Source organism: Daphnia carinata, chromosome 6 (assembly GCF_022539665.2).
Source record: "Daphnia carinata strain CSIRO-1 chromosome 6, CSIRO_AGI_Dcar_HiC_V3, whole genome shotgun sequence".
NCBI lineage: Eukaryota > Metazoa > Arthropoda > Branchiopoda > Diplostraca > Daphniidae > Daphnia > Daphnia carinata.
Genome location: NC_081336.1, coordinates 3,522,140 through 3,537,502, shown reverse-complemented (window position 1 = coordinate 3,537,502; position 15,363 = coordinate 3,522,140). Strand labels below are relative to the sequence as shown.

The 15,363-nt window shown below is 38.4% G+C and overlaps 1 protein-coding gene across 1 annotated transcript in view; it reads right to left on the bottom strand.

Moving 5' to 3' along the window:
• The window catches only part of LOC130689811 (eukaryotic translation initiation factor 3 subunit F-like), an 86,764-nt gene that overhangs the window by 48,621 nt on the left and 22,780 nt on the right, over positions 1–15,363 (bottom strand). The window lies entirely within an intron of this gene.

Below are 15,363 nucleotides of genomic sequence, written 5' to 3'. Positions count from 1 at the left end.
CCCCCAAACTTATAGTTTTTCATTAAATTAAGCGAACAAGTTTAATTAGGTAAGCGCATATACGATAGCCTTAAATTAAATGGCTATACAATGCTATACTAAGATAATACGCGTCAAGTTTGATATATATTCAACTTGCTAGAAAAAAAGTGATGAAAAAAAAAGCGTCGATGATGAAAAGGAAGAAGGGGGAGGGGAGAATGAAAATGTTGCAACGTCACCGTGTAGAACTCAGCCCTATTGTCCCGTTCCATCCTCTCATTCTTTTTTGATATCGGACATGTGTTACGATGATGTTTCAAATCAAGCGACACGTGACGTGCCCCTGCCTGTTCTTGTGAAATGTCATTCGTTCAGATGACTGCAGCCAGCCAATGAAAACAAAAGCCTCTCAAAAAGTTTGACTATACACACACAAACACACACCCAAGCACGACAAAGAAAAGTTTTTTTTTTTTTTTTCGAAATAAATTCTTAATCATGTTTTTCATGAAACTGGTCGACCTGCAATCATAAGTCAAATTTATAAATCAACAGATATTCACATGGACATTAAATCCATTTCAAAATCTAATTTCCGGATGTTTTTCCGATGACGGCGGCCGCGTGAGGGCAACGGTGACGTCATCGATTCTTTAACCAGCAGCTAACGTCTCACGAACGAGACAGCCTGGCTGCCGGTTATACCGGCTGAACTGACATTCCGGCACGAACGACGGCGCATGTATAGGCTCCCGCAAGAATGCGACGGCCATCTTATTTCCCAACTCAAGCAAAAAAAAAAAAAAAAAAATTAAAAGGAAGAAGCTATTTATAAAAAAATGCTCATTGTTCTTTTGATAAGACCCCGATAAGCACAAATGCTTTATTTGCATACACACCTGTAATCCGTCGATTGTAACAATCGAGAAGGTTTTATTCTCCAGATGGGCAAACGCTATCGTCTATAAACAAGAGGGCGTGTCTGATTTCCTTATTATAATTCCTTTTTCTTAAGGTCGATTTGAGATTGTGTCGTTCTCAGCTGTTTTGTTCCGTATCAAAGCAAGACAATAAACGCGTCATAAATACGAACGTACTACTATGTATATAGCGTCGTAGTATATACAGTATATATATATATATATAAAGTGTATTTTATTTCTATGTGTATACATGTTTAATCGCAATAATAATAATAATAATAAATGTGAGTGAATGCTGAAGCCGAGCCGCGGCACTAATTGAATTGCTGCCGAGCACCGAAACAGCCCGGCTCCCTCGCCTTTCACGCAGATGAAGCAAGTGTCATTCTTCGTTTAGATAAATGCTTCTATATATATGTGTGTGTAGATAAGTGGAGCGGGGGATGGCGCAAATAATAATTCTATTTCTTTTTACAAGTATATAAAAGGATATCACATTTTATTTTGTTGTGTGTATACAGTCGAGACAGAAAATCCGATAGATGCTAACGTTGTCTTTCTTTCTGCTGAAAAATGGAAAACGATTGGCAATGTACGAAATATAAAGCACCCCGGAAATCGTGGAGACTCACAGCAGCCGGCCCACGCAGCACAAGACGCAAAACAAAGCGAATGTATCTACATTTATTTATAAAATAAATAAAAAATAAATCTTTATATTGGTGTGTGTATCGTCGCATCCTATTGGACTGTTCTCTTGTTTGCCATTGATACTGAGCCTCTGTATTATTGATATAAATAATACAAAAGTGTGTACGCGAAGCTTTGCGATGTGTGTAGGAGAAGAGGGGGATATTGGTGCACACACACACACACATATATATACATCGTGTATAAATAGCGAGACTGCAAGAGATTGTTTCATTCTCCAAATGGATTGGAATGATTGGATGGCTATACCGCCAACGCCCCTTCTTTTCGCGTCTTGTCAAGTGATGAAATGTTCTTTGCCAGCACTTTGAGCGTCTATACACAAGCCCCTGGCATTATTATATATATAGGCCGTCTGTGTGTGTGTGTATAACCCATAGTTCTATATAGCATTTTTGGCTGTGTATAGTTATATATATGATGGATATACGTTATTGCATATAGGAGCGACATTGTTGCACCACAAGCGATGGGGACCGACGTAATTTAGAAGCGACGGCTTCTTACATCGCGTCGGTTGTGATGGAAACTCTTCTACGAAAAAAAAAGAAAAGAAAAAGGGCGAGGATGTTTTTATTCAAGTGGGTTGGTGCTCAGTCCCACATCTCTTAATGAGAACTAATCCAAAGCGACTGGTTTATGACGAGCTCGCCTTCATCTAATTTGTGTGTGTGTGTGTGTGCATAGCCAGCAAAATATTGTATTTAATTTAATCGACATAAATGTATAGAGAGGCTTTTGTGTGTGTGTATGTGATGGGGAGTGCAGGTTTTTCGGCAGCTTATCATTCGGTATAAGACTATATGTGTAGATGATTAACGTCAAATGATTGATGAGATTGCCGACGCGCAAGGAATTCGACCCTCAATAAAAATCTTTTTTTTTTTTTTTTTTGAAACTGGATAATCATCTGGACAAATCATTGCGGTTAGACATGTCTTCTTTTACGTGCTATACAAATGTCGGTTTTGACAAGGCCAATTGTCGCAACGATGATTGACTGCATAACCACACGTCATTTTTGCAGGTCAAGCGTTTACGATTCCTAATCTTTTCTCCTTATTTTTTTTTCTTTTTTTTTCCAGGACGCATAGATTGGATTTGTGTATAGAGTTAAGAACGGCCCAGTAAATACATGCATTTAAAATGGTGGCATTGATACAAAGTGTAACAGACGGACGGGCTCTTTTGTTTGAGATGAGCTGCTACGAGATTAGAGTGAGGTAGGACTATGGAAGTGACATGTCCCAAAGATCGATGAGATGCCTATATAACAACACAGATCCCAGCATGGAACAACCCCCCAAACTAGATATATAGAGGCCAGTATATAGAAAATAAGTTGAGATCCAATTGATACAATCGTTTTCTCTAACATCCCTTACCCTACTATACAAGACAATAAACCCCTCGTATATATATTTTAGTCTATTTCTGCTTTCCAACCGAGCAGCCATGCTATTACCAGCCTATTATTTCTATTTCATAGGCCTTTTGGACAGTGTTTGAATCGATTCGAAATTACATGCGAAAAGAACTACGGGTGTTTGTTTTTGTTTTTTTCTTGAGGTTAGGAACATGCGTGTCCTGTAATCTAAACTAGAACTTATGCGGCTGTTTTTGTTGTCCCAAGTTAATCCTACGTACCGGCTCTAATTTCATTACAAGTGCCAACATGGCTCTCTCTCTCTCTCTCTCTGTATAGCCAAAAGGGCAGCACCCAGAAAAAGAAAATTCCCTCCATCCCACGTAAAAAGTTTATGGCATTCATTACAAGTGGGTTGTCGATATCGACCTTAAACAAACCAAACGTTTATCTTTAAAAAAAAAATAATGTGATTCTCAACAGTTAAATCAGGTAAAAACATGACGTGTATAACCCCAATGGAATGCAATGCGGCCTATGTGTTTCAAACTTGAATTTCTAAATCATTCTTGCTCAAGATGAAAATACATTTACATATTACACATGCGTCTATACTGCCGTAATGAAGGCGGTATATCTTAAAAAAAAGAAAAAAGCGGCACAGAGGGTTAAAGAAAAAAAAATATAGAGGCCGCATACTGTGCGACCCGGCGGTTTTTTCACGCGCTCCTCAACACACACACACACACACACACACGAAAAATACTCCGTGATTCTCTCCTCCAGTAATACCACCCGGTTGCCGCCGCTTCAATATACACACATTTTTTTTTTATAAGAGAAAAAAAAACAACAAAATTACAAGAATATTCTACTACAAGTTTGGATGAAAAGGTTATTCACGAAATACTTGGGAGAATGAAGAGTCATGGCTAGGCCCCCTTTTTTTTATTTTTGCTATAGCACTTTCCCCTTACTTTTTTTTTCTTTCTTTACCACAGGATAAAAATCTTCTATTTTTTTTTTTCTTCATCCCCTCCCGTTTGCGTGGCCAACGATATTGCACCCGAGCTGCCAGCCAACAGTTGATATATATTTCTCAATCGCCAGCACAGCTATATACACTTTGCTCCGGCCATAGCACAACGACTTGAATAGAATCAGAATATAGAGGAAAGGAGAAAGAAAGAAAAAAAGCAAAAAAGAAAGGAGGGAGAGGCAAGAAAAAAAAGTGATGGCTTCAATCTCGGACCCGAACGCGGCACAAAACGTGAACGTACTATATCCAATATCAGAAGGAAGGAAGGCCTACACGCAGCACTGTATGGTATTGATTCTTCCATAGAAAAAAAAAGGGGGTGGGAGGGAGGATTTTATTTTTATTCAATTTGTTCGATTTTCTTGTAATACGCTGTAGTACTGTACACGTAAAAATAGGGGATATGTATTACCATAATTGTGGTGAGATCCATATCTTTAATAATACGATAGCGGGAACAAAAGGGAATCCGTGTTTATACAGCTTTTTATACAGTTATTCACAAGGAAAGACACTTTGTGCGCTTTTTAAAAAGAGCTCGTGGTCTTTAATGAAAGGGTTGATGCGGTTATTAGCCTTATGTATTGCGTATACGCACGGCTATGTTGAGAAATAAAAATAGGGGGTTCTGGGAAAACAGCGGGATGTTCATGAAACGAGTCGCACACTCCAAGCACTTTTCGCAATTTTTCTACCACACCAAATTAAAACATATAGCTAACTATACACGAATTAAATTCAAAATCAAGCGAGGATCACGAGAATGAGTTTTGTTTTTACGTGGAGCTTGTAGTTTTTGAGTTATTCAAATTCAAAGTAGTTGCAGTCAAAACCACTTTGATCGTTCGATAAAAAAAAAACTGTATAACTAACGAGAAAACTAGTATTTTACGCAGAATTGGCGTTTAGTTTTGATTATATAATTGTCTTTATTGAAGAAAAATTTGAAGCCCAACCTTTGCACAAAAATTCGGGTTTCAAAACTAAGCCCGACAAAATAAACCCGGCTTTTTCAAAAAAACGAATTTTTTTTCCAAAAGTCTAGGTATAAAAATTAAAATACATGATTTACATTTGAAATTGAACGTGGATTACAAATAATGTCTTCGTTCTTACGTGGGAATTTAACTTTTTGAAATGAATATTTTAAAAGGATTAAGCGCCAGCACGCAACAGCGGTAGGATGCTACAGAGCAATTATTCTGAATATTTTAATAACCGATGATTTGACGAGAAAGCAAACCAGATTTTCGGAATCAGCGTTAAATTTCGAGTATTGTGTGCAATTTTGAACGATTTCCAAGAGATTTCGTATTTTGGCCGATTTTGACAAAAGTGAGAAGGCTATAGCCTTCCCACTTTTTCATTTTTCACAAAATTCTATATTTGATTAAAAATACATGATTCCGATTCGAAATCGAACGAGAATCACGAAAATTGACATTATTTTGACGTGGGTTTTACCGATTTTGAGTTATTCGAATTCAAAGTTGTTTTGCTCGAAACCACTTGGCTTGCGAAATGGAGTTAACGGTATAAAACTAAAATAACCGCACGACGCGCAAGAGACGCTTTTAAACAGTTGACTACATTCTCAAATTTTTATCTGGAATCTTTTTTTTTTGTTTCACATGGTGCCACCTCATGTTATCTCAAACCGCAAAAAAAAAACACTATTATTGATCAAGTGAAAATCACCCTAAAGGTGGATTCATTTTCCCCTCCCATTGAAAGTCCATCGCAGTTATCAATTTAGATCGTTACACTATCATTGAACTGCTACACAACGGCTTTTTAATATCCGAAGTAATTTTTTCATACAAATCGAAACGAACATTGTGAATCAACTGGGATCGTTACAACGCATCAAGATACATGGGACCCTTAAAAAAGAAATAGCTATGCCTCTCGCACTATCATAGAAGAAGAAAAAAAAACGTATAGACCATCTACGTATTAAAAGGGCATTTAAGCACACGACTATCCATCTTGTTTCTTAATGGTTATTGCCGGTCTGGACTTATAAATACGTCTGTAATCGCTCCGCAATGCCAACAGCAGGCCTTCGAGGATATAAGACAAAACCAGAAGAGGAAGAAGAGCCTTTTGCTTTCGGGATCTATTCGGACTTTCGAAGGATCTTCTGATGACTTCCTTTTTCCTCGTTTTTTTTCTTTTTCTATAGTCCCCTTATAAAGGTCGTTGTGTACGTTTCGTTTGAGGAGTTGCGATTCGTACAAAACACACGACCGAGGAACATAGAACGTCCCCCCCCCCCCCCCCCCCCCCCCCCCCCCCGCCGTCTATAAAAAGCAGAGCCTCCTTAATTGGTTGGATTACACTTTCTCTGTTTGCTAATGCTGTTTTTATACATTCGTTTCATTACATCGAACGATGTGTGTATTTTTTTATGGGGGGGTTATATCATCGTGATTCAAATGCAGCACCCAGTTCTGCCAAAAGGACTGGCCATCGATCTGATCCCTTATTATTTGATGGCAATAAAAAATTGAAAAAATAAAATTTGTCTTCAAAAATACGCTGTTGAATTAATAGAATTAGTTTTCTAGGAAGTCAGCCATGAAACGGTGCAATAACAACAGTAAAAAAAAAAAAAAGACAAGAAGGGGAAACGGTCGTCAACTGGACCCTTCCGCTTCTTTTTTCCGCTCCCCTGTCGTGTAGCGTGGGGAAAGAAAAACAAAGTCCGGCATTTACGATGAACTAGGCCTATATATATATGTACAACGAAGAACATATGAAATAGCAATTAACCTAAAAAAAACAAGTTGGTGGGATACATTTATGTGCAGCCTATATATCCTTGCTTGTTATTGGACTGCGAGAGGCGTTTGCCTTTCACGCAACGTGTAGCCAAGGAAAACAGAAATGCCAACGGAAAATTTTAATTAAAAACGTGTTGAAATTTCAAAAGAAAGAAATTGAAAAACGGAGGATATGCTAGAGATCCACTTGGTATTTCAATTCAAATTGAGAAGAACGTCAGCATCTCCCTGCAAGGCGATTGCATAAGGTAATGCGATCGTTTGCACAGCGGGAAACTGCATTTCTTTTTTGCATTTTGAAACCTCTGGTTTGATCAGCCTTTCGTTATGCAATAAAGCCCCTCCAAAATAAAAGAATGCAATCAATATGAACATACCCTTGTCCTGCGTGAAACTGCGTCCCGCGTCAAGATGTGAAACCAAAACTCACACGCTCTGTTTTTCACGTTCCATTGTTGTATACAATCAGTTGAAAGCTAGCAGTTATTTAGCTAATCGGTTAGACAGAGATCATTTAGATAAACAGGATATAGAACTCTACCTGGTTCAAGAAAAATGAGACAGGCCCGTTTAATAGGACAATATAATCACGGAGCCAGCCGTGTCAAAAGACAATTGAGTTGAACTATAGGAGAGAGAGAGGAAACTGGCTGCTCTCCCTGTGTGAACCTGAAGAAAAAAAAACTTAGATTCATTGGTTTTGCGTGAACTTTTTTCTTGCCTTTTTGTCAACGTCTTTTAACGTTCTTGTGCTGTGTACTTTTAGCGGTGAACTCAGGCTACAGACTAATGAGTCGTAATTAACGAATGATGTAGCGCTGCAATGTGCAAAAGTCAAGGGAAACTCGAACTCTGTAACGAATTGTTTTCCAAGACATTAAAGACCATAGAAAAAATAAAATAAACAAAAGAAAGGCACTTAAACAACAAACAGAAAGGGAAGCTTTCTCAGTTTGTTATGGTATTTAAAACTCTCGTTTTATTGCGATTTTATTTCCGAGAAAATGACACAATTTATGTCTCACATACATTATTATTTTTTACCTGTAAAAAAAAAACCTACTGTTTTTCCAACAAATGTTCTTTGTTGTTGTTGTTGTTTAATCGCATTTTCATAAAGACATTGATTCGCTTATACACTTTCCTCTTTTTGTTGTTCCTGTTTCATTTTTTTTATACGTGCATCTACGTGCGTTCGAGTGGCATCAACGACCTCTTCTTACAACACAGTATAATATCAAACGTATATATATATATACATATAATGCATAATGTTTAATATAAGAAAGAAGCGATGCATAATGTTCCATGTTATTTTTTTTCTTTCCTCTCTCTTTTTCTTCCCCCCATCGTTTCCAAATCTTGTACCTGTTTTTTCTTTTAGCTATGAGACTTTTTTTTTCGAAAAAAAAAAAGACAGCGGGGGGGTTGGACCAAGAATATTAAAGTGAAGGGACCCCCTGCAGTTTAAAATTTTTTTCCTTTTTTTTTTTTTTTCTTTTTTTAATTCCATCTCTTTTAAGGACATGCTTCCATCCAGCTCTATGGCTGGTTGATTTCTTCCTGGCAGTGGTGGTTCCCCTTTTCTTTTTTTTTTCTTTTTTTCTGACCGTTCCCGATTCCGCGCACACACAGCGCTCGGTTCATTATCTCAAACACGTTCGGTGTATTTATATTCGTCGAAAGAGGCCTGCGAGCTGTGCCAAGGAAAGAAGATGGTGATGATGAGATGCCAGTGTATATAACATTCTGAAAAGAAATATACAAGTCGTATATAAAGACTTATTATATAGCAATGCAAACGATATTTATACGAATCTTTCTTATTTATTCCCTTTGTGTACATATGTCCCATTCGTTGATTGTATTCACCGGAGTAACGGTATGCAAGCTATTTATTTGATAAAACCCCTTTCTTTTTCTTCTTCTTAAATAGCGAAAAAATGTGTGGCCGTTCTTCCGCACTGTCAGCTGTCTTTTGCTTCTTACTGAGAAGGAATGTCGTGAAACAGAGTTGAATATTTTTTTAAAGAAAATAAAAAGGGGGACGATTCACCGGATGGATCATCGATACGAAGAACCAATCACGCTCACGTGCCCTCCTTTTTTTTTCAAAACTAGAATCATCGATGTTTCTAATGTTTCTTTCCAAAATTATTATTGCTTTTCCCTCGCCCTCTTTGGGTCTGTAAAAAACGACAGGAGGTCTTCCTCAAATTCTAACGGCCCATTAAAAAAATCCCACACACACACACACAAAAAAAGAAACTTTAATTAATTGTTGTTCGTCTTATTTTGATCGAATCAAACTCTTACATGTCTTTTCCTTAACGTAAAGCAATAGCGGGAGAGCGCCATGGCTAAAATATTTCCAACACACACACACACGCACACAGAGCGCTACGTGTGTGTTGCTGCGCAGTAAAATAGTGAAGAGGAATGAAATATTCATTGGGTGGCCGAGTTTGTTCTACACATCGGTGAAGAAAGAGAAGCAGACAGAAACTGACAAGAGGTGCGGGGGCAGCAGCCAACGGCAGCCACGCCGTAAACTTGTCAGCCAAACACCACCCCGAAAAAAAAAGAAGTCGCCCCCCCTTTAAAAAACAAAACGCAGCGGGTTTCTCCTTATAGTTTTCTTTCTCTTTTCGTAGGAAAAAAAAAAAAAGAAACGAAAAAACTCCGACGTAATGCCGAAGTCTCCTGCCGGGTCCCCCCAACCGCTCGACCAGTCACTTAAATATCGACAACTAATCCCGCCGCTCCTTTTTGCCGCTCCTATAATAGTTAGTAGCTGCCGTTGCGCACATAGCTGTCCAGTTGTATATCATACACGCTGCTACTAACCCCCGTCTTTGTATAATACGAACATTTTCTTTAAAAAACAAAACAAAGCTCATTACGGTGTACACTTTTACTTCGTATTTTTTTTTCTTTTGGTTTTAAAGGGAAGACGTTCATTTGCATCAATGATGAAACAAATGGCAATAAGCGAATAGATTCTATTTTAGTTGCATCAACTTTTTTGGGTTATGTATAAGAAGAAGAAGAAGAAGAATAAAAAAAAATAAAGTTTAGGGGAAAAGAAAAGAGAGAGAGAGAGAGAGAGAAGTATGGGGAGACGTCGACATGTCAGAGCCAAAGAGAGAAAAGAGAAAGAGAGAGATAAGCCGGTGATATTTGTGACCTGCCCGTGACTATCGTTGTAAACACGGGCTCAACCTCCCAGTCGACACATCTCTCTTCTCTTTTTCTCTGTTCTTAGACTTTGCTTCGCTTATGTCGTCCCTTCTATTCCACTTCTTTATATATATATATTTATATATATATACACAAGACGTTGAAGAAATAGCGTATATATATAATATCAAGATGCTGAGATCAGATACAGAGAACGAGAGAGAGAGAGAGACTGTACAGTCTTATAGCCATCTGTTTGGACTTTTTTTTTCTTTACGAAAGAAAAGAGAAGAAACAAACTCAGGTGTGTCTTGTAGCCCCCTCAGATAGTTTGTGACACACTCGGACACGACGCTCTCTTTGATTCATTTCGGCTCTTTTTCCACCTTGGACCATATCTTGCAATCAAACACGTCCTCCTATCTTTCTTCCATTCTCTTGAAATGTCCGAGGGTCTTTTCTCTCTCTCTCTCTCTCTCTCTCGGGTTATTGTTTTGTAAGGTTTTTTTCTTCTATTTCAATGACCGCAGTAAAAGGCACATCACATTCTACATGAATACACAAATAAATTTATGATGTCCTTTCGCAACGACTGATGTTTTGCCTCTATAAAACAAACTGGCCAAAGGCAGGACTGCCTCTCTGTTTGTGTTTCGTGTGTGACTTTATATAGATATTATAGACCTATATAGCGCGGCAACTATATACCATAGAGCTGTGGCTTTTAATGTTGTCCATCAATTGCCGTTTGATGTCAATTATACCACTGGCATTTTCTTCAAAACATTCAACTCCACCCACTACCGTGTTTTTCTCTCGTGTTATCTTTTCGAGATTTTTACTGTTCCACCCAGCGATGATGTTGTTCCCTTCCAGTCGCACTGTAATACGTTTGACTATATACTCGAAAAATGTCAAGTCCTTCGTTTTCTCGAATGTCTGTTAAAATAAAAAAAAAAAAACCTAATAAAAATAAATCGTTAGCGCAGACTGACGGACCGTAACGTCCTTTTGTTTTTTAAATACCATCAGCGTTTTTATATCCTCGGTCAGTTCGCATCAGTAGAAATCAACTAAACGAAAAGGAGAATTTTCTTTAAATATAAAAAAAAAAAAATCAACGGACATTTTCTTGACGTACCAAAATGTTGAAAAAAAACAAACAGAGATCGTAAGTGTAATCGTAATCACATCACCGCACTGAGATGTCATTCGCGTGTGGGGGTGTACAAAGAGAGAGAGAGAGAGGCTGATTTCTTATTCCCATATAGAAGCGAACGAATTGTATTATACCTGCTGGAGCCATTGCACCATCGTAGGGCTTGCCTTTTCCTTTGCCCTCTCTATCGAATTAGAAAAAAATAACTCTTCGCTGTGTGCTGTTGTAGAACGGAGAGAGCGTATAATTGACGCTGCCGCGGCGCTCCGGACTAATTGCATTTCAGAGCAGCTAGATGAGCGAAACGGCTGCCACCATCATCTAGATTGCTGCAACTGGCCCGCAGCAGTGATGTCGCTCTTACGCCAATTATGCAGCCGATCGATAATTGTATGCAGACGCAATCTAAAACAGTTTTTTTCTTTGTGAGTGTGTGTGTGTGTGTGTGCTGCCGTTTAAAAAAGCTTGGCCCCTCTTCTACCGAACTTTGCGGTATAGAGAAAGAAAGCAGAAGCAAAAGAGTAGCCGGTCGTAAATTTACCGCACTGCTGCGCTGCTGCTGCTGCTAGCATGTCAGCTTCGAAAAAAGGAAAAAAAAAAAAAAAAAGTTTGTGGCTCATGCAAGGGATTTAACTGGACGGGGCGGACATGTATCTTTACAGTCCTTTTCTTTTTTTTATATGTTATACGTAAGCCCATCTTCTTCCTTCATCTTCTTCTCTTCTCGTTGGTGGTGGTGGTTTGTCCGGACTATGTCATAATTCAAGTTGCGCGCTTCTTTTTTTCTCGTTATCGGACAAGAGCCAAGGAACGAAGAGGAACGAAGAAAGAAGAAGAGGAAGCCGAAGAAAAGAGATTTATTTTCCAGCAGCTTTTTCTTGTTTCATTTATTTATTTATTTTTTTTTGGTCGAAGAAAACATTCAAATTTTTTCAAACTGCCCTCCCGGTTGCAACTGTGCAACAAAGATAGGGAACAAAAAAAAATATATATCTATCTACTTTAAAAAAAAAAAAAAGGAAAAGGTTATAGAGAAACTAGACGTGTGAGTAGCGGTCGTTGCCCACCCCACGTAAAAAACCCGCCCACCTTTTGTTTCTATATCTATTCCTCAACCCCCCCTCCCTCGTTCTCTGTTACACAACTCACATACATCTATATGTAAAAATTCTTCGTTCCTTTTCAACTGCTATGTAGATATGTGTACACACTATTCATTAAGTGGGAGGATTTGATTCATTTCCCTTGACCGCGGATTTACGATACGACCTTATCAATGAGAGATATGATTATCTTAAATGTATTGCATTAAAGAAATTATTTATTATGTAGATTATATCGAGTCCGTTGACAGCACATGTTGTTGCTCGCCCAGTTTGGGGGGGGGGGGGGTATGCATCGTTTCTGAATACGTTATGGTTATGTGCACGTTGTAGACGTTGGCATCGATTTCGCATCGCCTAGGGATAAAAAAAAAAGTTCTGTCTATTGTAGTTTTTGCAAACGATGGCAACATAAAACTAAAAGGCATTGGATTCGGAATCCTATTATCCCGTCCGCTCGATGAGCAATTGCCTTGATGAAAATTCAATAAAAACAAAATAACCGATGGAGAGGGGGGGGGATAATATTGATTAGAGAGGTAAACTCAGGAGCTATCGATTTCAATACAACAGTTTTAAAAAATGAATAGGCATTCACTCTCACTGCTACAGAGCGAAAGATTAGGGGCAAATGCAAATGGTTTCAAATGAGCAGAGTTACGAAGCTCGTCGCATTTCTTCTTTCCGGTTTGAGGATGATTTCGTGATGTGCCATTGATGCGGCCAGACAATTCACTGAGCTGTCATGAATCCACCCTCGCCGTTCTAATGGATTGGCCAGTAAAGTCGGACGCAAGTTCAAAACAGCATTGCGTGCCTTCCCCAGTTGCTGCTGGTCAGACGCTTTTTTTTCTTCTTGTAGGCGTCCCCTCCCCCCCCCCCCCCCTATTTGCGTATATAAGACTCACGTAACAATGAGATACCGTGCTACGCGTTGGCTTTTTCCAAAGGGGAAAAGTTGTACATCTACGAAGGTATTGCGTCATAACTAGTTGTAGTTAAATGTAGATTTCAACACACATACAAAAAAAAAAAAGACAAACTCGACTCGCTTGCAAGTTTAGCGGACGGTAGCACAAAGTTTGTGCTTTAAATATTTCACCTTCTATATTTGGGACATAATCATCATCGCGTATATGTATATATATATATGAGAAAAAGCTTGGGTGTTACCGTACGACAGTCGTAAACTATAACGAATAAAAGCCAATGAATTTTGGCAGGCGAAAGGGAAAATCCCCTTTTTTTCATGTTTGGCCTAAAAAAGAGAAAGAAATTGAATAAAAATACAACAAGTCTTGGATTTAAGAGCCTTTTCTATCGTCGAATTTGTCGGAAAGACTCAACAGCTCAGCCATAAAAAAAAAAGCTCATCAGGTATGAGTGTCTATAAGAATACATCTAACGTTCTTTAAAGGAAAAAAAAAAAATAATAATAATCGCATTGTGTCGGGCATCTATTGCGCATCAAAGAATTCTTAAAATGCGAGCGCAGTGGTGCGTGATCGCCGACAGGTTGAACCTGACCAATTGAATCCGAATTTACGACGCCTCCTTTTTTTTTTTTTCTTCTTCTTCTTCTTCTTTTCCACCTGTGTTCCCCAACCCAAAAAAAAAATGGAAAAAGGGGGAGGAAAAAAAAAAACGAAACGCCGTTTTGAGGTCTACATAGTATAGTTTATGGTGAGACATGCGTTACGTGCGGTATGTGCATACACACACGCGTATTTCTATATATACTGTATATATATATATACAGTACAGAAAACGGTCAAGGCTTTTTCTTTTTATTTGACGCGGAAAGATCGTACAGACCACCTGGAGTTAATGTGAGAGGGAAAGAAAAAAAAAAAATTTTTTTTTTAAAGATTACATTCAACTTGATTCCGCATAGAATCACCTGCTTCTTTCTTACATTTTTTTTTTTTTTTTTGGTTGTTGTCCTCCTTTTTTTTTTCATTCTACTTTCCTTGTATTCAAGTGATTCTTTCACATCGACGCTCACCGCGTGTACCTGTAAAATACATTTGGCAGGCGTTGGAGGTGACTGCTGTCGAGCCGGAATCACTTATGGCTTCGCATTAAGTGGAAATCCTTTTATAAAATCGATGAAAAGACATCGACCGATATATAACCCCCCCCCCCCCCTTCTCTATCCAAAAAGTGTTTCCCATTTTTTTTTTTAGCTTTCAAATTGTGGACACGCACGTATACATATAAAAAGTCTTTTCTTGTAACAATGGATTTTCCTTCTCATTTAATTTGAGTTTTTTATTTCTTAAAAAAAAAAAAGAGTAACGACGGCACGATTTGCAGCTCTTGAATCGAACTCGTGGCTGTAAAAAGAGATTCCCGCGTTCGGCATTTAAGAGCATCATTTTTTTTTTCTTTCGTAATGAACGCACGCGTGTGTGTGTGTGTGTTGATGACGGGGCTTATTTGCGGACGTGATGACCAGGTGATGTATAAAAAAAGAAATGAAGAGAGAACGACGGACCGATTGACATGACACAGGGATCCTCTCGAAAATGGGCTCTTGTGCTAACGAAGGTGTGGCAGCAGCAGTCGAGTCATCATCATTGTTGCGGATCTAAAAGTTGTTACAGCAGGGAAAAAAAAAGAAGGCGGCTCCCGCATGACAATAGAATCCCATCACTTGAAACTATTCGTTTTTTTTTCTTTTTCTGCTGGGTAACGATGCCAGATGCCGACGAGTGAATCCCCTTTCTCTTTCTGGCACGTGAAAAAGAAAAAATTGAGATAAAAATCAAATTAAAGTAACAATGAATTTAATTTAAAAAGCTCCTTTTTTTTAATGTCCCAATAAGTCACCCCTTTTTTCTTTTTTCTTTGGGTGAATAAAGAATTTAAAAAAAAAGCTCCGCACATGTAAATTTAGTTTTTGAAAAAAAAGCGAATTTCATTTTTATAGAAAGGGGAGGGAGAACCGGTGTGTCCGTGAGTCGACATTTTCCGACTATCAAAAGAATGAAGAGCGCAACTATGCTAAATAGCTCCCGTTTTCTTTCCTCCTTTTTTCTTTTTTTTTATTCTTCTCCTTCAACCTGATGCTTAGATTCCACCGCGCGCGATGTAAGATGGCCGCTTGTGCCG